A 26,185-nucleotide genomic window follows, 5' to 3' on the forward strand; every position below is an offset into this window, starting at 1 on the left:
TACCACCTCCCACTAGGAGGATTGGTGGCCACAGGGACACACTGACTCCTTCAAGAACACCAAAATACATGTAAAGAAAGAGATTGGCACATTCAGATCTTGTACAGTTTAATCCATTCACAGTTTGCCAGTCCAGAGTTCAAAAGATGACCACAGTTCTCAAGCTTTCAGGCTAATCTGAATATGTGATAAGTGATAGAAATTAACCCCATTAACCTATGCCAATTAGCTACATGCTAGCATGGTTCCACCTCCCGTTGGTTGGTGCCACAGTGACTGAAAAGTAGGGTTTTAGATGTATGCTGTAAGAATCCAGGAATTTCAGTGCTGGACAAAAGTAATTCCTTAATGGGGTATTGACCTTAGGTGGGGAAACAAGTGGCCAGGATGGCAGGACTATATATAGAATTGAGGCAAGATAGTGTGAGGACTAGAGAAAGAAAAGGCAAAGGGGACTGGAAGAGGAGACTTGGTGCATGGTTGGAGAGTCTGACAGCTTAGATGTTCCAGAAAAGTTAGCCCAGAGTTATGTTTCTGCGAAAAGGGAAGTAGAGTAACAGGTCTGATCACAACATTCCTTCAGTTGAGCCCTTTGACGACTCCCATTTATCAGTGCAGGCTCCCTGTGACCTAGCCCATCCTAAGTCTCCTGCCTGATCCACTGCCTATCCCTGGCAATCAAATTTCTGTGACAGCAAACGGCATCCCATTGGCCTACGGGTGCATGCGTTTTAGTATAATGGTTACCTGTCGTACTCGTCTGCCCAACATCTTATTTCTTCTCTTTTTGGGTCCTCTCGATCTTCTCATGAAGTACCACCCCAGCCCTGCCCACTCTATATGGTTCTAATAGAGCTACAGATCCTACAAAAGTCTTCTTGCAACCTTTCCCATGTCTGGTTAAAATTATATTCTGCTTTGTATGAGTCCCTATTAACACAGCTCTATCCTAGCACTGTCTGTACTATGGCCAGGCAATGGGTACAGTGATTAGCTTGGAGATAGGCCCATGACCGAAACTAGACTGAGCAGAGACTTTTCCATGGGATCTTATTTGCTGGCCTTGAAATGCAGATAACCTTCTATGGCTATTAACTACAATCCAGTGTGATAGGAGCATGGAGCTCTTTGTGGCCAAACTCCACCCCTTCCTCCTGCAACATAGATTATGTCCATCTGCTATGGGAGAGAAGGCAGCATCCACACATGAGCAGGGTCAAGAGTTCTGGGAGAGCTGAAGCCAGATTTCCCGGTTACACTTTCCTTGTATTTGTGTAAACTATTTTGAGATGCGTTTCTGTCCCTTGGAAACGGAAGAGTTCAAACTAATGATCACTTGACCAAAAATAACTTCCACATCCCTAATGAAAATTCTCTCTTTGAGGACAACGTCCTGTGAAGCCTTTCCTCAATCCCCTGGTTGAAATTAATTACTGCCTGTGAGCCCCATGCCGTAGTCTTTTCAGATTGCTATAGCAAAAATAGCATAACTTGGATGCCTTATAAACATGTCTCACAGTTCTGGAGGCTAAGAAGTCCAAGACCTTGGCACCAGCAGATCCGGTATCTGCTTCCTCATTCACATGAAGAGGAAGGGGTAAGGACTCTCTGGGATCTCTTTTATAAGGGCACTAATCCCATTTGAGAGGTCTCCACCCTGTCACCTAACCTCTTCCCAAAGGCCCCACCTCTAAACCTATCACATTGGGGATTAGGTCTCAGCATATGAATTTGGGAGAGACACATGTTCAGTCCATAGCACCCCCCTATTAGCAATGTATACCTCAATAGTTGCACTGGTTTCATTCTTCCTTGACTTGGAGTTTGTTTATCTATTATCCTCATTTGTAAGATCTTTAAAAGTAGAGAGCATACCTAAATCATCATTGGACCCTCCATAGGGCAACACATAATAGGTTCTTAAATTTTTTGAATGATATCTAGACTACTATGTACCAAGCTCAATTCTAAGTTAGTAATAACAGTGAATTTTAAGATGTGAACATTCATGCTTTCATGGAATTTGCATCCTAGTGGGAAAACTATCTGACGAAAATTCATGGGAATTGCTGAATTGGGAAAAACCTTGAGGAAAGGCAAACGTGACCTGGAACCAAGAGGCTCAGACAAAAGGGACCTTGCTTTTTACCACCACCAAAGAAGGCAAAATGAGCTCTTAGGGTGTGGCAAAGGAGTGGGAAGTATGTCAGGATAGAGTTCAAAATAGAACTTGAGCGTACTATTTTAAAGCTAGTCCAATTAACCGGCACCAAATGAAAATGGCCAGCTAGATGCGATTACAGGCACTCCCCAACTTGTGCCCATGGTAACTCACTGGCAGTTTCCTACGGAGACCAAAAATTATTTACTTCTTGCCATATACTCTTCCCTAAACATAACAATGCATGTTCACATCTCTCTACCTTTATACTTGCCATCCTTTCACCCTGGAATGTGTTCTTTTTTCCCATTTATGGGACCGTTACCTATTTTGAAGTCAGTAATCACTGAATTCATGATTGAGAAAAAACAAAAATCAAAAAACAGTGCTTTCCCAGTTCCTTCCAGCTGCAGAATGTTTCTCTCTATACTAGACAATAATTTATGATTTACCCTCTCTGCAACTGAAACATAATGGAAGGGAAAACAAAGGGGAAAAAGGTGGCATTCGTGAGAAATGGTAATCGGGCAATTAATTTGTGTGAGAGACTAGAACATTTTGCTTTAGTGTTTTGTTTATAAAGAGGGGAGTGTTCTCCCAAGTTTCAAATAAATATTAACTTTGGGACTACAACTTTTGGGGAGGAAGGGCTAAGGTTTGTACCCATATATAAGTATGCCCCAAGGTCAGTCCTTACACAAAACTTTGCCTCTGATGGTTGGAGCACATGCACTAAAGATGACTTATGTGGGGAAAGGACAGTGGAGGGGAAGGACAGGTCTGGGAGAGAAGCTGGTCCCACAGGTAGTGACAGTGGAAAGTTACTCAGGCAGTGGGAACAACTGGGGTGTCTTGTCTGGGGGCTGTTGGAGCCAAGTTGGAAAACAATTGTTTCTGACACATCAAAGCCTGGGAATTTTTCTCAACTGGATCTATGGTGGTAAGCATTTGCTACCACCACCTGTTTTCAAAGTTTCCTCTGCTCATTTTTCCCCCTCAACTGTAAAAAAGATTTGATATGTCTACATACATAGGTATGGAAACCTACAGCTTGCCAAATTTATTAAATCCTCACTTGAGTGGCTTGTATATAAAACCACTGTTAACCTGTACCTAGCACTGTCCTAGGAGTATTAGATGTATTCCTTCATCCCCTCACAATACCTCTACGAGGTAAACACTGTTGTCAGGCCTTGTTTTCCAACAAGGAAACCAAGGCACAAAGGTTTAGGTAGCCAGTGCCTGGTCACACAGACACGAGATGATGGTGGAGCCGTGTTGTAGGGATCCTTAAGCCTGTGCCCTGCTGCCTCTCCCGGCCTAATGTGTGGGAAAGTGTTCCAGATGGGCCTCAGGACCACACTCCACATACATATCCGTAGGAAGAGGCCTGGGAATTGTGACTCAGTCAGAATTCTAGCTTACTCCCCTGCCTGTGGTCTCGATTGCTGGTAAAAAAAAAATAACCACAGTGCTTGCAAGTAGAATAGAAATGAGCACATTTCACAAGAAAAATAGACCGAGGTGATCACATCCTACTTTGCCTCCTTCAGGGCTGTGAGCAGAAAAGGCTGATGTCTTGACGAATGGGTTGCTCAGTGAGTATAATCTTACCTGTATTTCTTTCAGTACATACAACAGCTAAATATTCTTGCCTAAGAATAAAATCATCCTGGGAATGGTCAACCCACATACCTTAGGTTTAAGAAGACTGAAAATAACCTGTATTATACTCTGTCATAATCATCCAGGAACCACGTTTTTAATGGTGTTAAGTCTTTTCCAGAATTCAGACCCTGAAATCTTTCAGAATAAATATAAATACAAATTAAATATAAAGACACACACACAGGACATATATCAACAATCCTACTTGACAGGATTTAGACTGAACACTTTCTCAGGACCTAGGACCTCCGTAATGAATTTGTTCTTCTCCACTTAACTGAGATTTGTTGAGTCCTGTGACCACAGAATCTGATAATACTTCATGTAAGTTTCAAGATCTGGGAGCACAGTCATGTTTGTAAAAGCATTCCTCGTATGACCTGGTTGAGACAAATTCTATTAAGGAGAATCATAAAATTTGTATTATGTCATTTCCCTAGACTTGTAAATGCTTTCCTAACTTCATATGCCTAATTTAACATAACAATTTCCTTTTGCTGCCCATTTTGCCTCACCTTTTATTAATTTCTCATGTCTAAATAGTTAATATTTGTAGCCTAAGGTGTGGCCATTATAGTGGGAGTAAATGGCAACTGATAGATGACATCACACCATCACCATTCTCTGTTCGGAGAGGTCTAATCTTGTGATTTTGGCAACACTCTTCCTGCTTAAAACAAACCAAGGAATCATCTAATTAAACAGCTATCCCATTAATAACTCATCTTTATATTTTCATTAGCTAGATTTTACAACCTGTTCTCTGCCTTGATAATTAAATATTTCATCATCCGTATACCTTTAGGTTCATTGCTTAAAACTTGCCCCATGTTTTTGCTTTTAGCCTTTGTCCTACTCTTTGGTATGTCGCTAAACAAGCTGAGCATTCAGTAAACTATGCTCTTCCGATTCTTGCATAACACTCCAGAGTACAGTAGTCTTTTTGTTTTGGAGGGACAAGCTAAAGAGTGTTCTCGTTTATGTTATGGCAAATAATCTCAGATGTTATATAGGTACATATGTACTACTACACATTTTTAAAATATTTTACCTAAGTCAGCTCATAATTATACGTGGCATTGAGAAGAAAATGCTGACTGAAACAAAACGGTGAAAACAATAATAGTTTTGGAAATGTAATCCAAAAATACACTCAGATCTATGTCAACACGTGCTTGGGTCCTAAGTAATTCAGTAACTCACGCAGGCTCTTTGTCAGTTCTCCCTATGTTAACTGAGCCAGGGTGATGGTAGGACGTGCCTGGGATGCTGCAGATAATCCACTGTTTATCAAGTCTTGGCTGACCTTTAGTAAGTGGCCATTTGTCAAAGGAGGCATTAAAGATAGCTCTTAAATCCATTTGATATTTATTTAAGAACTTGAAGATCCTCCAGCTGGAACACCAGTGTGCCCAGGTATGTAATGCAATATTCATAATAGAACATTCTCAAGTTCTTTGCCTTCCATAATCAATTCACAAAGTGTCCTTCCTATTTGCACCCTTGTGCCTGAGCATCAGTTCAATAAAGAACTTATTTACAACTGCAGTACTTCTAAAAATTGTACTCCACAAATCCTTGGGAAGACAAATGCCATTGATCCCAATGTCACATTCAGGAAGTCACTGATCCAAGTACCATATTCAGCAAATTCCCAGGCATGACCAAACTTGCTAGAAAACCAAAAAGGGAAAATCTGGGAAGTAGGCCAAGATCCTGGGTGTCATTGTACAGCATTCAAGCCAACTCTGGTTTCAAAATTCCTTTGAAATTGTTACTCCATGATAGGAATGCATTCTGTGCTTGGCCACAGATCATCACACAAGAAATACATTTGCAGAATAGTTGCTGCACATTGCTGGCTTTTTGCAATAGGAAAATTTCATCCTTGGTAGAAGAGTATGTTTTGTTTTTCAATTTGTGTAAAATCTGCTGGTGAGGCATTACCAAATAGTAGATACAAAACCAGTTTAGGACTTTTTATCATATGTAATCTTGGGCTAATCCTTTATCTTCTATCTTCCCTGCTGTTTCCAAAGATGCTGTGAAGAATCAATAATTGTTATAAGCATCAGGAAGACATGACTGAAAAGAACAATAAGAAATGGTAAGTCTGCAATGATAAACTTTAGCAAGTAGTAGTATTCCTGAATAATTTATTAATGTGATGCAATCTCAATAAAAATGCAACAGGATTTTTTTTGAAGCAAGACAAACTATTTCTCAAATTCATATAGAAGAAAAAGCTAGCTGGCAAATTTCTTAGGGGAAAAAAGGGCAGTAAGGGTGATTAGACCTATGATAAAGTAGAACATACTAGGAAACTACTGTGATCAAAATGACAGAAATAGTGTATGAAGAGACAACAGAGACCAATGGAATAAACCAGAAAGCCCAGAAATGCATCAAATAGACAAATTTAGTATATGATAAAGATGACATTTTGAATCATTTCATGAGAAGGATCTAAAAGTATGAGATACACTTTTCACCTGTAAGATTGACAGCAAAAAAAAAAAAAAAAAGCAAGTGAAAAATAAATCGAAAAATTTAATGACATGCTCTGATGATCAGGGTACTAGCAAACAGGTATTTTCAAATATTTGCTAGTGGAAACATGAATAGGCACAACCCTTTTGGAGGGCAATTTGACAATAACTATCAAAATTGAGAATGCTCACACCCTTTAACTCAGTAATTTGCTTTCACTAATATACCCTTCAAATACTCTCTTATCTGTAAAATGGCCTGCATACGAAGTAATTCGTTGCAGAAATGTTGGTGAGAGCTAAAAATTAGAAGCAATGTAAGTGTCCACTGATTGGCATTAGTTCAATAAGTGATAATACCTTCCTAAAATGGAATGATGCGCAGCTTAAAGATACTTAAAGAGAAGGCAGTTCTACCAAAAGAGCTAACCTGTATATACAGGTATGGAACAATCCGCAAGCTACATGTTCAAGTGAAAACCCAAATGCAGAGCAGTGTGTACACAGTGTAGAACGTGGAGTGTGTAGAACGTGTACTTGGGGGCAAGGGGATAGTGTATCTTTCAGATAAGAAGCTATTCCTAGTGGTTTCCTCTGCGAAAGAGAAGTAGTGAGGGACAGAGTGGGAACGACTCACTTTTAGCTGTACGTAGTCTTTTGTGTCTTTTGACTTTTTAACTGTGTTCATAAATTACTGACCCGAAAGCTTTCTCTTCTATAAGAAACAACGAACAATATAACACCAATAGCAGAAATAAAATAATATGAAGAATAATCTCTGAAAAATTTACATACCACAGTCTAAATACCATAGAATATAAGTGTTTCTTATTCTTGTGAAAGTATTGAACAATATGATTATTATCCCAGAGGTGGGCATTGGAAAATTTAGAATATGGGAAATAGGAAAGAAATATCTTATCCAGACATTTAGAGGAATAATGGGTCAGAATCTCTTAAAAGGACAACTTAACTATCTGTCTCAGTATTCTGAAAGAGTTTCAGTAACTAAGTATCGATCCAGACATGCCTTTAAGTCAGCGTGATAACCTAAATAACTTTAAAAATCATAACACTTGCCCATGAATCCTGGCCTTTGCATGGCCCAAACATTTTAGGAATAGTATTTAAGTATGCTCAACGGGACTTAGATTGAGTACTTTTCCCACAGGACCTAGGAACTCCATAAATGAGTTTGTCATTTTGTAGTGTTTTACCTTTGAATTGTTTCTTGTTTCTTTTATGCGGTGAGTAATGTAAGGCAAGGGGGAGAATGTAACTCAGATGGCTATGAAATCTGGTCCTTTCTATGATGGAGAAGCAAATTATGTAAGACCAAAACTGACTGTAGCCACTTCTGCCTCCTAAGGACAATGGAATAGTAGTTCCTACCAGTGAGGAAATATCTGGTCCCTACTTCACACAGAGGCCAAAAAGAAAGGTCTTTGCTGGTACTCCTGGCAGGCTCAAGGTTCACATTCGCTTAGATGAGCCATAGTTTTGCAATCCATACCAATGAGTTTTGGGATATGCAAAGGCAAGCCTGGAAAAGATCAAAATAGTTCTGCAGGTAAAGAGAACGGAACTAACGCATTGAGAGCCCTGAGAGCCCTGGTAAGTTAAAGGTGACAAGATGTGAAAAGGGTCTCAAGGGAGAGGGAACCAAGCAAACTTCTGTACAGTTTGCTCCATATTCAAATGTCTTGTATGAATGATAATGTAAGGTGGAGGGAGAGCAAAGGGCTGCCATTCCTCCCTTGGGGACAAAGAAGTGCACAATACTAACCATGGTGGGGCAAAACAGTAGATAAATTAATTCTCCAAAACCTGAGGGAATTGGAAAATACCCTAGGAATTGGAAATTACCTAGATTTCCTTGAGGGAGAACATAAGAGTTTAAGCTAATTTCCTTTGAATTTCAAAGGAGAAGGTAGTCCAGCTGACATATGGCTTATACCTCCCTCCACTCAAAACCTACACAAGAGATTGTGAAATGGTCCAATACATTTATTATATCAACAGCATTAGGCCGGCACACAGGGACTACTTGGATTTCCCACTCCTTCCTCTAAGAATAAAGTTTCAGAGGTTTCAGCTAACCCAATCTCCAGCACTTGGTCAGGAAATTAGACTTTTAAGACCTCTCATTTCTCCTGAGATCCATAAAAAACTTGCTTCCTCCAAAGAACTTCCTAAAATTCTACCTAAGTATTTACTCATAAAAATCTTTCCATGGTTTTTTTTCTAGTACTCTCATGGATTCATGTGTTACTATTTAAATCCATTGCTCTATCTCAAATTTATTTTGAGATATAGAGTGAATTTTTTTTTCCAGCTAGTCACTCAGTTAACTGTCCGACCGTTTTTTATTGAATAATCAATCGTTTCCCTATGGAGCTAAAAGGCCACATTTATCATACTAAAATTCTTCACAAATCTGTCTCGCTCGCTCGCTCTCCCTCTCGCTCTCCCCTCTCTCTCTCTTCCTCCTCTCGAGAGGAGGAGAGAACGAGAGGGGAGAGCGAGCGAGAGAGAGAGACTCGAGAGAGAGGGAGAGTGAGAGTGAGAGCAAGAGAGATCCACTGACTTTTTTCGTTCGGGAAACTTCCTCCCCTACCCTCAAGGTCTTCCAGGTAGACTAAGAATTAAATTTACTTGAGAAAAAAAGAAATTTTTGTTCCTTGCGAGCAGAGACCCAATAATGAAATTGAGAGTCAGAGAAATGACTAAGGCATGCAGTTTTTATACATTTTAGACAAAGGGATGATAGATTTATGAGGAATTTGCAGGTTAAGGAAAACAGCCATTTGGGGGCTTTAATTAGAAAGGAATTCTATGCAGAATGGGGGCTGAGGTAGTAAATTAGTGAAAAACTAGCAAAGCTTATTTTATAGCTTTCTCGACTTCAGCGTCCCTATTTCTGTTGATAAGGATGTCTTTTTTACTTCTCATTACAGGGATGCGATTTTTCATAAAGGACATTTGTTTCCTGCTTTCAGGGGAAAAGAGGAGGGTCTGAGTGTCCCTCCCCCAAGTGTTTCCCGAATAGGTTCAATTTAAAATAATCAATAAGCCCTTACTGTTCATTTGCAGTTTTATAATGTTACCCTGTATTGTAGGGTTGATTTCTCCTCATTCTTCTTCTTCTTCTTTTTTTTTTTTTTTAAAGTTTCTTGGCTCTCACCTTGAAGGGTGTTTGTTGTTGGTTGGTTGGTTGGTTTTTTGCTTTCCAATAAGAACTTTAAAATCCATTTTTCTACTTCTAAAAAACTTGTCTTTGTGTTTTCATTGAGATTATGTTAAATTTCCAGATTAATTGGGAAGATGCAGAAATCTTTGTTGACTTGGCAGCCTCCTAACTAACAAAAGGATAAGTTCTTTCATTCAGGTTTTGTTTTGTGTCTGTTAGAATTTTGGAAAGTTTTCTTTGCATGAGTTATGAACACGTCTTAATTTTATCCTGAACTATTTTGCCTTTTTTGTGACCTTTACATATGACCTCTTTTGCCCATTATGTTTTCTCAACCTGAAATTGCCATTTCTGTAAGTCAAAAAAGGTTCAACATTGACAATCTCATATAGCTTTCCTAATAGCAACGCTAATGATTCTTTTATGTCTACTTTATTCATAATTACCTTAGTGAAATATTCAGGTTGTTTGCCATACTTTTTCAAGAGATTTTCTTGAGTTTTTCAGGTATATAATCACATTGCCTATAAATAATAATTTATTTATTTATAAATAAAGATTCATCTTTATATTCTATCTTTACTATCTAATTTTTATACCTCTCACTTATTTCTGTTGTCTGATTGTATAGGCTATTACCTCCAGGATAATGATGGTTGGGTATAGTGTTGAGGGTAACATTCTAGTATTTGCCTATATAGCATGTAGGGTATGTATGCATGAGTGATATAAAATGATTATTCCTACTTTATTAAGCATTTTAATCAAAAATGGTTGAAATTTTCAAATGCTTCATCAGCGTTTATGGAGATGACACTATGATTTTTCTCCTTTGAAACATTAATATGGTGAAATACATAGATATATTTCATAAGATCAAATCATCTTTGCATTCCTTATATGAATCTTACTTTACTGTGGCACCTGGGTGGCTCAGTCAGTTAAGCGTCTGACTTTGGCCCAGAAATTCATCCATTTTGTGCATTTAAAAATTGTTGTTTGCATAGAACTGAGCAAAATCAGCTTTTAGAAGTCTTTTAATTTCTCCCATGTCTGTGGTTATTAAATCTATTTTCATTTCCTATTTTTAGCACATGTGCTTTCTCCATTAAAAAGAAAATAGGTTAATTATTAATTTTGTTGGTTTTTGATTTATCAGTACTACCATTTTCCTTTGTCTAATTCTTTATCTTTATGCATTCCTTCCTTTTGCTGTATTAAGTGTAATAATGCCAATTCCTGCGTAGGTAGTATTTTTGTTTAATTGCTTAGATAAAATTATTTATTGTTTAAATAAAAGTTAATAGGCCATTTATATTGCTCCCTATATAAACAATTGTTAAAAAAAAAAAAAACTGGGGGGACCCCTGGGTGGCTCAGTCACTTGAGTGTCTGACTCTTGATTTCAGCTCAGGTCATCATCCCAGAATTGTGGATCAGGACTGAGGCAGGCTCTGTGCTGAACATGGAGCCTACTTAAGATTCATTCTCTCTCTCTCTCTCTCTCTCTCTCTCTCCTCTCACCTCTCACCTCTCACCTCTCACCTCTCTCCTCTCTCTCTCCTTCTGCCCCTCTCCCCAACTTGCTCTCTCTCTCTAAAAAAAAAAAAAAAAGAGATAATAAAATTTTAGTGAGGAGAAATGGAATGAAGTCCTTAATTCTTTTTTTCTTCTAGGTAAAAATCATGACAAATTTAACTGTTGTGTGGTTTTGTATTTTGGAATTGTTGACGATTCACTTTTCCTAAGCAATAAACCTAGTACGACAACAGGAGTTAAAAGGATGCTGTTTTTATTGACCTTCTTTAAAATGGCATTCCTCCGTTCCTTTATTTCTTAATAAATTATTATACAATGGGTCAAGCTATAATATGAAAATCAAGGAAAAATACATCCCTAGCTTCTCTCCCTGCCAAAAAGTTGGTTTATCTAATAATTTGTGCGGATCCCTAGCAAGTATTCCTTGCCTGTGCATGGTTTTGGTATACTGAGACAGCTAGTTCCGTTCCCTTCAGTTCAGTTCAATCCAGCAGTCCTTTACTATGCGCTTTGACTATCCTAAGTGCTGTAGGGAGAATATTCCATAAACCGTGCTTCCTCCTCTCCACACCTCCCCACCCCCACCCGGAGGAGCTCACGGCCCATTCCGTTGCTCTTCCAGCCGCAATCAGACTTCGCAGAGAGATGTGTTGCAAGACAGGACCGAGGGAAGGAGGAATGGCTGAACCCAGATCATTTGCCATAACTGTGAAAACAAGGAACAAAAGTTAAGCTAGTTAATGTGCATGCTCAGTAGTCAGCAGGATACTCACAGCAGTATTACTTGTAGCAACCCTCAGGAGCCTGAATGAAGCCCTTGTTTGACGCTCTAAACCCTGCCAGTATTGAATCCCCTGATTGTATTCTCTGGGAGAAGACGTGGTCCCTGACTCTGCCAAGGAGACTTGAAGGTGGGGAGGCCTCCGTTTCCTCCTACCCTCTCTCCATGCTTGACGCCAGGGCATCCGGGGAGTGGTAGAACCAGTTTGCATACAAGCTTGCAAAAGAGTTGAATTACCTTCAGAGGTTTTGATTTCTCAAAAATGCAAAATATCCTCAATTATTTCAATTCCATTCCACATAAAAGTTGGAAGAAATAATCAAGTAAGAAATGAATGTATAACATTATTTCATACTTGAAATAGTTAATTCAAAATAATCAATATTATCCTCAGGGACACTCTGATAATGGAAACAGCCTTAGATGTATTATGAAGCCTTGGGGAAGGACAGGGTTTAAGGTTTATTACTCACGTGAACACCTTAGAAACTAGAAGGCAGAAGGCAGAGCAAGAATACGATAGTATACGCTAGGATACCTTTGGAATATTTCAGTAAATTTACATCTTGTATTTCTACTACAATGGAGTCTCTGGAACAATAGTTAGTTTAGGAACACCACTGGAGTAAAGGATATCTGCACCCCAGGAATAAGGGCCCTGAGGAGGAAAGTGTTAGTCAGATTGGAGCCCAGGAAATGGTCCCTCCAAGGCTCACTCTCCTGTGACAGGAGTGTCCAAACAACCCTCCCTTCTTATCCTGGTTCCATCTGAAAACTCTCAGCCCTCACTTTCTCGTTCCTTTTGTGATATACACATAGAACTCAATACTGGTGTGGGGGATGTTGTTTTATTTTTAAGGCCATTTTGCATGTTTTTGTATCATATTTTTATAAAATTATTTCAGTAGTAATGTAACTTGTGGGTTGTTTTTTTTTTTTTGCAAAACAATCAGGTTAGCTTTTATTTTATTTTAATTTTTTTAATGTTTATTTATTTTTGAGAGAGAGAGAGGGACAGAGCACGAACGGGGAAGGGGCGGAGAGAGAGGGAGACACAGAATCCGAAGCAGGCTCCAGGCTCTGAGCTGTCAGCACAGAGCCCGACGGGAGGGGGCTCGAACTCACAAACTATGAGATCATGACCTGAGCTGAAGCCGGACGCTTAACCGACTGAGCCACCCAGGTGCCCTTATTTTATTTTGTTTCTTAAATGTAATTTATTATCAAATTGGCTAATGTACATTGTGTAAAGTGTGCTCTTGGTTTTTGGGGGTAGATTCCGGTGGTGCCTTGCTTACATACAACATCCAGTGCTCATCCCAACAAGTGCCCTCCTCAATGCCCATAGCAGTAATGTAATTTGAAAGAATCATAGAATGTCTTCCCTATGGCTTTTCTTTTCTTTTTTTAATGTTTATTTTATTTTTGAGAGAGAGAGAGACAGACAGACAGAACATGAGCAGGGAAGGGGCAGAGAGAGAGGGAGACACAGAATCCGAAGCAGGCTCCAGGTCCTGAGCTGTCAGCACAGAGCTGGACGTGGGGCTCAAACTCACAAACCATGAGATCATGACCTGAGTCGAAGTCAGACACTTAACCAACTGAGGCACGCAGACGCCCCTCCCTATGGCTTTTCTAAGTTAGATTTCTCCAGCTCCTCGTATAAAGACTCATTAACTTTCTGGCCATTCTCCCACTGTACATATTTTAATCTGTCCCTGTCTGCCTTAAAATAAAACACTCTGAACAGGAAAATATACTCAAGTTGTCGTTCACAAGAGCAGAAGAGTAAATAAGATGGCCTCTGACCATCTTTGTCCTGCCCATTGCAGCCCTCTGGCAGCCATGCCCTTTTATTGACAACCATTACATCACAGTTCGCGAGGTCTATTTCACATGAATTGCCAAGCATCCAGGTCTTCTCAGTTGATTTTTGGATCCTGAACTCAGAGATGTTGTACTTATCAAGGTTCTTGATGGTAAATAACAGAAAACAACTATGGTTCCATAGCAGAAATGGACTGTATTTTGATTCTCATGGCTCTTGGAATCAAAGAATGGTAGAAATGGGGTGCCTGGGTGGCTCAGTCGGTTAGGCGTCTGACTTTGGCTCAGGTCATGATCTCATAGCCTGGGAGTTTGAGCCCTGCCTAGAACTCTGTGCTGACAGCTCAGAGCCTGGAGCCTGCTTCAGATTCTGTGTCTCCCTCTCTCTCTGCCCCTCCCCTGCTCATGCTCTGTCTCTCTCAACAATAAAAAAAAATAAAAAATAAAAATAAAAAAACAAAAAACAAAAACAAAGAACAGTAGAAATGAATCACATAGGAGCCCAGGGAGGCAAGGCCCAGATGAGCTGTCAGCACAGGAGCAGACTGCTCAGGACATAGCACTTTCCAGGAGGACATTCACTGTCCCAAAGCTGGCATCAGGACACCTACCACCTCTGTGCTGGTTCTACTGTCATTAGATATGCACCTCATCCTTCCAGACTCCCCACACCTTCCCCCTTGCAGAGCCACCATGAAGCATACCTAATTGACCTGAGCCTTGTCATTACCCCTTCAGGATATAGTCCCAGGTGGCAGCGTTTGATTAGTTGTGCTTAGATCTTGTCCTTGCTTGTGGTCCCAGGGGGATAGCGGCCCTTTTTGTCTCTAGAGTAGAAGAGAGGGCTGCTTCACTATCATTATCTTAGGATTCTTCCTAAATAGGAAAAGATTTTAGATGCCGGGCAGCCCAAATTATAAATACCTATTATACCTAAATTTTCGTTTTGTGGATATGGGTTCATTACTTGCAAATAATATCTTTCAGGGACTGATTCTGTCATCCAGTTAGTTTTCATTTCTAGATTTCTGCTGCTACAGACTTGGTAAGCTAGATTTTCATGTTTCTCCAGACTCCAAGGATTACAGAGGATAGTGTCAAAGTACGCATTGTGACCAGGCTTCCCTGGGGTTTGAGGGCCACACATTAATCTTCAGGAAATGGTTGTCTAGACAACCAGCTATAACCCTCCTACTTGATTAATCACCCAGTACACACAGCTCTATCCTGTCACGTAAATGACAGATATCAAGAAAGGTTTTCTCAGATGCCTTGAACAAATCTTGATACACTAGATATCTACCAGTACCCTTATCTACCAATCTATTAAACCTATCAGTTTTGTTAGTTAACATGTTCTGTCCAGCGACCACCAGAGATATGGGGATAATAAGGTAGCCAACAAGGATTTAAAACATAAAGTTTCCATTCTTCATATCTCAAAGGTAATAGGCATTAAAGAGTAATTATGTTTTTTTCTCTTTGCTCATAATTATGTTCTAATTATGTTTTTTCTTTTTTTTCTTTTTAGTAATCTCAAGAGACGAAATATGATTGAAGAAGAAATCAGTTTTCCTGTCTCATTGGACATGATTGTGTTTAAGGGGAATCTTCATGATCACAGCAGGTAAGTCAACTCCAGGACAGTTCTCTCCCACATGGCTCAGAGCGCTATTCTTAATTTAAAAAAAAAAAAAATAGGCCATTAGAGAATTCCAGGTAAAAAATTATAACCCATGACGAATGAAATGAACATAGTTTTAAAATTTTTTTTTAATGTTTATTTATTTTTGAGAGAGAGAGAGAGAGCAGGGGAGGGGCAGAGAGAGAGACAGAGATAGAATCTAAAACAGGATCCAGGCTCTAAGCTGTCAGCACAGAGCCTGATGCAGGGCTTGAACCCACAAACCACAAGATCATGACCTGAGCTGAAATCAGACGCTTAACCGACTGAGCCACCCAGGCGCTCCTGAACACATAATTTTTTAAAGGAGTAAAGCAAATATTTACCTACAGTAATCAAACAAGAACAGGACTTCACCAAATGCCACGAATTTGAATAACTAATTGGCAAGTAAGGCTCTCGGATCATCCACATTACTAATTATTTAATCCCAGTTTAAATGATTAATCCTGATTGTTAAATAATCCTCGAAGTCTTCCTCCCCTCAGCCCTAGGAGGAGGATGAAGTCTCCAACAGGGTGAAAGAAAACTTGTCCAGGATATTTAAGAAAATTTCAGAGAAACGGAGCACACATCTTCTAAGACTGCGTATTGCCTAGTTGATGTAGATCTCCTTCATCCCCTGCTATCATCTCAGGTCACAGCAAAGTGTGAGGACCCACAATTTCCAGCCCTCAGACTGTGGTAGAGAGGAGAACACCCTGGAACAAAGTGCTTTCGGATATTTATAGAGGAAAAATAATCCTGATTCAAAACAAATAGAGAGTAGAAAATCTAGATAGAATGTGAGCAGATGGGGGGAAAAAATTACAAAGCTATTTTACAAACATACTTGCTTTTTACCAGTTCAAAGGAAAAAAGCATAAACATGAGAGATAGATAAAGGGTCCAACTTAGAAAAACCCTAGGGGGAGAAAAGGAAAAAGAAAAACCCTAGTAACAAGGGAATTGCCTACAAATGCTTTATACCACAAAACAACATTTTAAGAACATGAATTAAATAAAACATGAGCTCAAATAGCCTGTGATAAAAAAAGAAAAAAGCAGAATGAGCTGGGAAAAAAATGAGGACAAAAAACCCACATAATTACAAAACAAATGATTAAAGTAAAAACAGCAAGGAACAGAGTAAGAAACAGCTAAAACTTGAATTACAACATAAAGCAAAGATTGGATGTAACCACAGTAAATGCAGTTTTAAAACAAAAAGAAACTAAGAGATTAAAGTAAGTAGAAAGGGGGTAGGTAGTGGGGACTGGATGAAAGTGATCTCATGTAATGACAAATGGTGTTCCTGAAGTAGTAAACCCATCCAATTAAAAATACTGAAGAGAATGTCCCTGAGACCAAAGTGACTCTGCTGAATTAAAGAACACGCTGTGTTTCAGGAAACTTCCACATGGACCACTCAACCCTAAGACCTATCTTCGCCTCCTGACTGAAGTTCCAAAGTAAAGAAAGGATTCTTCAAGCATTCAGACCAACAAGATCAAATTATCTGCAGGGGACGTACTGACCTCAGAACCCAGTGGCAAAAGACAGAAGCAATGACTAGCGTGTAACCCAAGAATATCTTAACAAAATAAGTTGTCGTTCTAGTAGATAGGCTTTCCAAAACATGAAAAGGAGAGGAAACCCAGCACCCATGAGCCTCTCTCAAAAAACTGCTTAACAATAATAGGCTGGCAGTTAAGACAAGAATTAAAATAAGAAAAAAAGGAACAGAGAAGCCATATAAAAGGCTCTAGGTGAACACCAAATCCACTTACATATAGGCCAGTACAAACTATTGGACAGTCACTTATGAGAATGTTGAGGTCACAAACATGTCAGCATAAAAATAATGTAAAAGTTAGAAGGGAGGTTTAGATGGGAGTCTTGTGAAAACATTATCTTCATCTTTTATAGAAAAGGTCAATCAATGCTAAAAAAAAAAAAAAAGAAAGAAAGAAAAGAAAAAGAAAAACATGACTTTCACAATTGCTTCTGAATTTTATTTATTTTTTTGAGAGAGAGAATTCATGCACGGTGGGGAGGGGGGAGGGGGAAGAGAAGGGGGAGGGGAGAGGGGCAGAGGGAGAGAGAGAATCCCAAGCAGGTTCCACACCCAAACTGACTTGGGGCTCAATCTCATGAACTATACATCATGACCTGAGCTGAAATCAAGAGCCTGATGCCCTGCTTCTGAATTTTAAAGAGCTTATAAAAGCTAACATTTCTCATACAGAAGACAACTTTATGGAGATTTAGCAATTCTTTCTCTCCCTTTGATTCTGTTTTGTGTTAAATCCAAGTTGTTTCCTTCTACCCAAGTAAAAGTAAATTAACTATCATGATTTGTTTGAGAATAAAGGAACCTTACTTAGCATGTGATGATGTCATACCCATGCGGTTGGGACAATATAGTGAATATTAAATACTATTGATTTCCATCTTTAAAAATGAACATTTATTTTGCTACACCTGGTGGCTCAGTCAGTTAGGCATCTGACTTCAGCTTAAATCACCATCTCACAGTTCTGAGTTCGAGCTCCACATCGGGCTCTGTGCTGGCAGCTCAGAGCCTGGAGCCTGCTTCAGATTCTGTGTCTCCCTCTCTCTCTGCCCCTCCCCTGCTCATGCTCTGTCTCTCTCAAAAATAAATAAACATTCAAAAATAAATGTAATGTACCTTTATTTCATTATGTTCATATTTACTCAGCCAATAGCTTCAAATTATGCCTTACATGGATATATATATTTGCCAAAATTCATCAAACTGTGTACTTAAAATGGGTATATTTTATTATAAGTAAATGTACTTCAATAAAGTTGACTGATTATAAAGACTTTTAATAATATGTCCCGTTAGGGTCTGCATAGAGCAGCAGGGAAGAAATGAAGATGAAGGTGAGTGGGCAGGGCTCTCCCCTCCCCCAGCCCTTACCTGAACAGTTGAGCTTTTTTGTTTTTTTTTTTAACATAGACCTCAACATGGAGTTCCACAGCTTCCAGAAGAGAAAAAGAAAGAACACTACCGTTTTAAAAGTAGATGTCAACTGACCTGAGTATAAGTTGTGTACAACTATAGGTGGCAGGGAGAAAATAAGCTAACAAAACAATCCCAGTGAAATAAAGGTAAACTAACATTCGAAACAAAAACTTTCTGGATGAGACACATATCTGCTTCCTAGAGTGGCTTCAACCCAGTCCTTCCCAGACAGATGGAGATGGTCTCCAGATGGCGTGTGGTGCTTCTGGATGTGTGAACGGGCCTCGCAGGGGCTTGGACAAGCCCCTGAATCTGCCTCCACCGCGTCCCCGGGCCCTGCTCAAGTTACCAGCAGGCCCCAGCCAGGGAGCGGCTGGCTGGGGTCCTGCCGGCACAAAACCTCTCCAGTTTTCCTCACAGTTTTCCCCTCTTCCTCGCAATGTTTTGGCAGCTGTGGGGCCTCCTTTTCTCCTCCCTTTCAACTCGCCTAATGTTTCGAGCCACAGGGGAGACCCAGACCCTGCAGAACATCCCGGAATGCAAAGCATTTGCAATGAGTCACAGCTGCAGAGGTGCCAGCAAGGGCTGTTCCAGACCCCTAGAGGGAGCGGGGAGGGGTCAGTCGAAGCAGCTGCAGGGCCTGTGTCAAAGGCTGGACCCAGGACAGAGGAGCGGTGGCACTGGCTGGAATGAGGAAAGACAGCAATGGGAGAAAGGGTGCGTGGGGGCGGCTCCTCTGAACCTTCCCCACCTGCTTTCCAGTTCTCTAAGTCCTGAACATTTTCACAGAAAAAACAACCTTCTGGAATATAGAGGATTGCAAGTTGGTTTTTGGAAAATGATCCCTGGCAGTCCGCTAACCAACAATCAAGAAGGGCTGAGCTCCCTGGGCTTTGCAACACACTATTTTAAGATGCACTGTAAAAATGCAGTGGGCACTCTGTTCTTTACTCCAACACAGGGGGCATTCACTGGCTCTCACTGCCGGAAAATATTACTCCCTTGCAAGTCCCAGACAGAGCATTTGGGTGTCAAAACTTTGCCCTTTTGAAGCTTTTTTATTAATAACTGTGAATAGAGGATCCATTCTTAATATTCATCCAAAATATTTCTTTAAAACTATGAATAAGAAGTACTATCCCTCTCCCTTCTGTCCACCCGGCACCTTCTTCTCCATTGTAGAAGCAAGCACTATTTATTATTCGTTTCTTGTGTATTTTTCCAGAAGTGTTCTTTGCATGTACAAACATGTGTGATGTATGTAAATTTTTATACAAATAGCGTACATTACACAATGTTTCATTCTTTGTTTTTCACAGCCTTGAAAAGGTTTCATATCAGAACAAATAGAATTCCCTTGTTTATGTGTTCATTTTAACTGGATATTTAACAGTGCCCTGTTAATACACATGTTGTTTGTTTTCGTTCTTTACCCATTACAAACTGTGCTTCAGGTGGATATCCTTGAGTCTATATATAGGTAGAATTTGTAGAGGTGGGATTGCTATATTTTGACATTTTGCTATTTTTTTGTGGTTTTTTTCAAGATTTTATTTTTAAGTGATCTGTATACCCAACTTGTGGGTGAACTTATAACCCCAAGATCAAGAGTTGCATGCTCTACTGACACGGCCAGGCTCCCGGTATTTTGACATTTTGATATTTTGTCAAATTGTCCTTCATAGAGATTATTCCAATTTATATTCCATGCAAGAGTGTGTCTCTTTCCCTTATTCCTCAGCACAGAATTATCCAACTTTTTTAACCAATTAATAGGTTAAAATATGGTCTCTCATAATTCTAATTTGATTTCTTTCATTTCTTTCTTCTTTCTTTCTTTCTTTCTTTCTGTTTTATTTACTTAGTCTCAACAACCAATATGGGACTTGAACTCACAATACTGAGATCAAGAGTCACATGCTCGCACCAAAAACCACAAAATACCTAGGAATAAATCTAACCAAACAGGTGAAAAATCTATACACTGAAAACTATAGAAAGCTTATGAAAGAAATTGAAGAAGACACAAAAAAAAAAAAATGGAAAAAGATTTCACGCTCCTGGATAGGAAGAACAAATATTGTTAAAATGTCAATACTACCTAAAGCAATCTACATATTCAATGCAATCCTTATCAAAATAACACCAGCATTCTTCACAGAGCCAGAACAAATAATCCTAAAATTTATATGGAACCAGAAAAGACCCTGAATAGCCAAAGCAATCTTGAAAAAGAAAATCAAAGCAGGAGGCATCACAATCCCAGACTTTAAGCTATACTACAAAGCTGTAATCATCAAGACAGTATGGTACTGGTACAAAAACAGACACTCAGATCAATGGAACAGAATAGAGAACCCAGAAGTGGACCTACAAACGTATGGCCAACTAATCTTTGACAAAGCAGGAAAAAATACCCAATGGAATAAAGACAGTCTCTTCAGCAAGTGGTTCTGGGAAAACTGGACAGCGACATGCAGAAGAATGAACCTGGATCACTTTCTTACACCATACACAAAAGTAAACTCAAAATGGATGAAAGACCTAAATGTAAGACAGGAATCCATCAAAATCCTTGAGGAGAAAGCAGGCATAAGCCTCTTTGATCTTGGCCACAGCAACTTCTTACTCAACACGTCTCCAGAGGCAAGGGAAACAAAAGCAAAAAATGAACTACTGGGACCTCATCAAAATAAAAAGCTTCTGCACAGCGAAGGAAACAATCAGCAAAACTAAAAGGCAACCGAAAGAATGGGAGAAGATATTTGCAAACGACATATCAGATAAAGGGTTAGTATCCAAAATCTATAAAGAACTTATTAAACTCAACTCCCTAAAAACAAATAATCCAGTGAAGAAACGGGCAAAAGACATGAATAGACACTTCTCACAGGAAGACATCCAGATGGCCAACCAACACATGAAAAAATGCTCAACATCACTCATCATCAGGGAAATACAAATGAAAACCACAATGAGATACCACCTCACACCTGTCAGAATGGCTAACAGTAACAACTCAGGCAACAACAGATGTTGGTGAGGATGAGGAGAAAGAGGATCTCTTTTGCATTGCTGGTGGGAATGCAAGCTGGTGCAGCCACTCTGGAAAACAGTATGGAAGTTCCTCAAAATATTAAAAATAGAACTACTCTGTGACCCAGCAATTGTCCTACTAGGTATTTATCCAAGGGCTATAGGTATGCTGTTTCGAAGGGACACATGCATCCCAATGTTTATAGCAGAACTCTCAACAACAGCCAAAGTATAGAAAGAGCCCAAATGTCCATCAATGGATGAATGGATAAATAAGGTGTGTGTGTGTGTGTGTGTGTGTGTGTGTGTGTGTGTGTATACACACAATGGAGTATTACTTGGCAATCAAAAAGAATGAAATCTTGCCATTTGCAACTACGTGGATGGAACTGGAGGGTATTATACTAAGCAAAATTAGTCAGAGAAACACAAATATCATATGACTTCACTCAGGACTTTAAGAGACAAAACAGATGAACATAAGGAAAGGGAAACAAAAATAATATAAAAACAGGGAGGGGACAAAACATAAGAGACTCATAAATATGGAGAACAAACAGAGGGTTGTTGGAGGGGTTGTGGGAGGGGGGATGGGCTAAATGGGTAAGGGGCATTAAGGAATCTACTCCTGAAATCATTGTTGCACTGTATGCTAACTAATTTGGATATGAATTTTAAAAAATTAAATTAAAAATAAATTTTTAAAAAAGTCACATGTTCTACCACCTTAGCCAGCAAGGTGCCACCTAATTTGGTTTCTTATTGGTAAGGCTAAGCATCTTTACCTGTGTTTGAGAGGCAATGGTATTTTCTGTTCTGTGAGCTCTGTTCTCTGCCCATTCTCTATTGTACTATTGGTTCTGATTTGTTGAACTCTATGAATTAAGGAAAACAGCCCTTTGTCAATGTATATATAGAAAATTTTTGTCAGTTTGTTTTTCTTCTCCCCATGCATACAATGTTTATTTCATACAGAATTCTTCTTAGTTTTCTGCTATTGAAGTTAACTTTTCACTCCTGGCATCTAGAAAGTTTAGGTTTTATAGTATTTCCCCTGAAATTATGATAAATTTCCCCAATATTCCCCCATATTTTCTATATAATATGTATTATTTTGCATTTAGCATTTATATCTGTGACCCAGCAGAATTTTCTGTAGTGGTAGGATCTAGGCTCCACCTTTCTCCAGATGGTTATCCAGTTATTCCCACACTATCTTACTGAAAAATCCAATCCTCACCCCATGAAGCTGAAATGCTACCTTTATCAGAAACTTAAGTTTTCAAATATATTTGTATAGTGATTTATTGCTGCATAATAAATCAACATCAATTTAGTGACAAAAATAACACACCTTTATTACCTTGCATTTTCCGTGGGTCAGGAATCCAGGCATGGGTTAGCTGGGTCCTCTGCTTTAGGGCTTTTCACAAAGCTCCATCAAAGTGTCAGCTGGGGCCGGGGTCTCATCTAAGGCTTGACTGGAGAAGGATATGCTGCCAAGCTCACATGGCTGTTGACAGGATTCAGTTTGTTGTAGGTTGTCAGATTGAGGGCCTGGCTTCCGGCTGGCTGGCTGCTGGAAGCCACTCTAAGTTCCTTGCCTCTCCCTACAACAGCTCACTTTATCAAAGCCAGCAGGGGAGAGAGTCAATAGAGAGAGTCTGCTGACAAGATGTTTACCATCTTATCCAGTCCTACGTAATGTACAGAAGTGACATTCCACCCTCTATGCCACATTCTGTTGGTTAGGATTAAGTCACAGGTCCTACTTAAAGTCAAGGGGAGGGAATTATACAAGGGAGTGACTACTAGGATGTGGGTATTCACTGGGGGCCCAGTGATTCATGTCCCTCCCACAAGGAAAAAGCACCCACCTGCTCTCAAGTTCTGCAAAAGTCTCATCCCCTTAGAGCATCACTCTGAAGTCTGGACCAAGCCAGGTGTGGCTGAGGTTCCGCAGGTGCAGTTCATGAAGTCCAGCTCCTGGACCACAATTCCTGCTCATCTGTGGACCTGTGAGACAAATGTGAGCTGTCATTTGCCCATGTACCTAACATGCAGGGTGGCAGGGTGGCGTGAGGGGGGGGGGGGGAGCAGGCAAAGGATAACAGTTAGAAACACTCCCATTCAAAAAGGAAGAACATGGGAAGTACAAAAGAGTCACTGTCCACAGCAATTCACAGGTTTAGATCTGTTCAAAATGTCTATACCCTGCATATACTGGTATATAGAGAGAGTTACATTGTGCTTACTAAGTTCCAAGGACTTTTCTAAGTGCTTTGTATGTATCAACTTATTTAGTCCTCACAACAGCCCTAGGAGGGTCACTATTACTATTATCCTGATACAGAAGGATATCCTGATAACCTAAACCAATGTACAGAAGAGAAAAATGAAATACAGAGAGGTTCAACAAGTTTGCAAGGTCATACAGCTAACAAGTGGCAGACCCAGACAGGAGGGGAGTATGCCTGAAAGAGCAATCTGTGGGAGGTGTGGGTGAAGGAGGAACTGAACTGGTGTTAGCTGGCAAAAATTCTTCCCGGTTCCTTATAACACAAAATTGTGTGTGTGTGTGTGTGTGTGTGTGTGTGTGTGTGTAATGCTTTAGCCCTTTCTACTCCAGAGTCTGCAGTGGTCAACAACTATGGGGCTGTTCACAATTCATAGGTATTTTTTCCCTACCCTACCTACTTCACTGACAGACTGCTTCCTACAAATATGGCAAGAGTGTGTGTTTCTTCATTTAACCCCACCTCTCCTGCTGCTTCTCAGTGCCATCTGGAAACTCCCACAGTCAGCCTAAGCATCCTGTTCCCAACGTTTCTAATGAGGGAGTGTTGAATTCTCCCTCGTGGCATACTATGTGGGGGAATTTGTCTGAGACCCACACTGCAGGCATCCCTGCTGGTGTCTTCACCAGCCCTCTTTGCACCGCATCCGGCAGCCCTTCCCTTTATTGTAGATCAGGCCTTGAAGTTGTCACTTTGGGTTGCCCGTTCCATATCCATTCCCCTCTCCCTCTTTCCCAACAGAATCCCAACTTTCTTGAGGTATCCAATACCCTTATATGCAGCCCGAGAGATTCAAGAGATGGTTCCATCTCCTCTAATTCTGCTCTAGGAAAGTGCTCTGATTAACCTAAACCAATTTCAGTAATTCCTGTTCCCCTTTTGGCTGAGTTTGGTTCAGTAACCAAGGTTTAAGCCAAACAACATATAGCAATCCCTTTGGTGACAGCTACTGAACCAGAGGTGGGCATATGAACTGAGTTGGTCCATCAGGATTTTACTTGCTTTCTCATCTAGTGCATACAAACAAAGAATCATGTAGCCAAAATTGCTATGAGCAGCCATATTAGAAACACAAGGGGAACCAGGCTTCAGATGAATCCTATGGACAACAGTAATGAGAGGCAGAAAAAACCTAGGTGGCTGATGATATCGTTGAGCCTGCCATATATTTGGAGCTCCTATTATATGAATTAGCACATTTCCTTGTTTTTTTTAATGTTTACTTATTTTTGAGAGACAAGGGGGGCGGTGGAATGGAGAAGCAGAGAAAGAGGGAGACACAGCCTCCGAAGCAGGATCCAGGCTCTGAGTTGTCAGCATAGAGCCCAACACAGGGCTTGAACTCACAAATCATGAAATCATGACCTGAGCTGTAGTCAGACGCTTGACCAACTGAGCCACCCAGGCACCCCAACACATTTCCTTATTTTTAAAACCAGTCTGAGTCAGACTGGCTATTGCTTTCAATGAAAATCTTCCAAATTAGTACAGAATTAAAGATGGTGCCTAGTTTGGTCAAAGTTATATCTTGTCTTTTCATTATTTTGGCTTTTTTTTTTTTTTGGTAATTTCTACATTGGGTTGATTACAATCACTTCTTTTTGAGTATGTTCAAAACCGACTAGTATTACTAATTACTTTCATGAACTCTAGAGTTCTAATAGTTAAAATAGGATTTTATCTAAAAGTGCAATTAGCTTCAAAACACAGAACAATAGCATTGTCCAGGGAAAGCTCTGCCTCATAGTAATTGTAATGCTCAAGGTGACATCCCACACCACATTTGCACATGCCTCCTTAGACTTAGCACTTCCCGCCACATTAGTCTCTGTCAGTCATCCACCACTGGGGGCTGTGGGATGTTTGAGGCATGGGTTGGGTTCTCCTTGTCCAACAACTTAATATATGTACCCCTGTAACTTGAGTGGGTGCCAGACAAGAAACACTCCGATATTCATTTCCAAATCTCAGAGTAATTCCAAAGGCCCTTAGATGCCCCAAGTATAAAAGCCGAAATCAAAATGGCACCCTGAATAAATAAATGGGGGCCTGAATGAAGTAAAGACTTCTCTAAATTTTCAAAACCCATTGTGATGATGGAGAGCAGGAGGAAATAAATGTTACATCAGGCTTTTTTCCCCCTCAATTATTCATTGTGTTATATGTGCTTAATGTGTTGTGTGTTAATTCTAAAAATCTGGGTGGTCCTTACTATTTTCTCCCAATGAAAAGTAAAGAGTTTTTGTACTTGAGGCCCAACATGGAGGATTGATTTAAGTAAGTCCAAAGGAGGACTGGATAGAGGCTAGGCTTGGAACTAAGCATCTCCCCAAGCCTGGGTAGCTTAGCTAGGAAGGGACAGGGTTTACAGCTTTTCTGGAAGTGACAAAGATGGGGTCCCATTTGCACAGTGTGTCAGATTGGGTGAGTAAAGGATGCCTCAGTCTCTGGGGGCAAACTTCCCCATCAGTGGAATGGACCACTCTGAAGAGCTACTGGGTTGGCCCAGATCACATTGTCTGCACAGGGGACCCTGGAGGCC

At 40.0% G+C, this 26,185-nt stretch overlaps 1 long non-coding RNA gene across 1 annotated transcript; it reads left to right on the top strand.

The window, feature by feature from the left end:
* Positions 1–4,667: 4,667 nt before the first annotated feature.
* Positions 4,668–22,935, top strand: LOC125908778 (uncharacterized). The gene is made up of 3 exons (XR_007453434.1): positions 4,668–5,936; positions 15,187–15,282; positions 20,176–22,935. It is a non-coding gene; the product is annotated as an uncharacterized LOC125908778 (long non-coding RNA).
* The last annotated feature ends 3,250 nt before the right edge of the window (positions 22,936–26,185 follow it).

This window comes from Panthera uncia, assembly GCF_023721935.1.
Source record: "Panthera uncia isolate 11264 chromosome B3 unlocalized genomic scaffold, Puncia_PCG_1.0 HiC_scaffold_1, whole genome shotgun sequence".
NCBI lineage: Eukaryota > Metazoa > Chordata > Mammalia > Carnivora > Felidae > Panthera > Panthera uncia.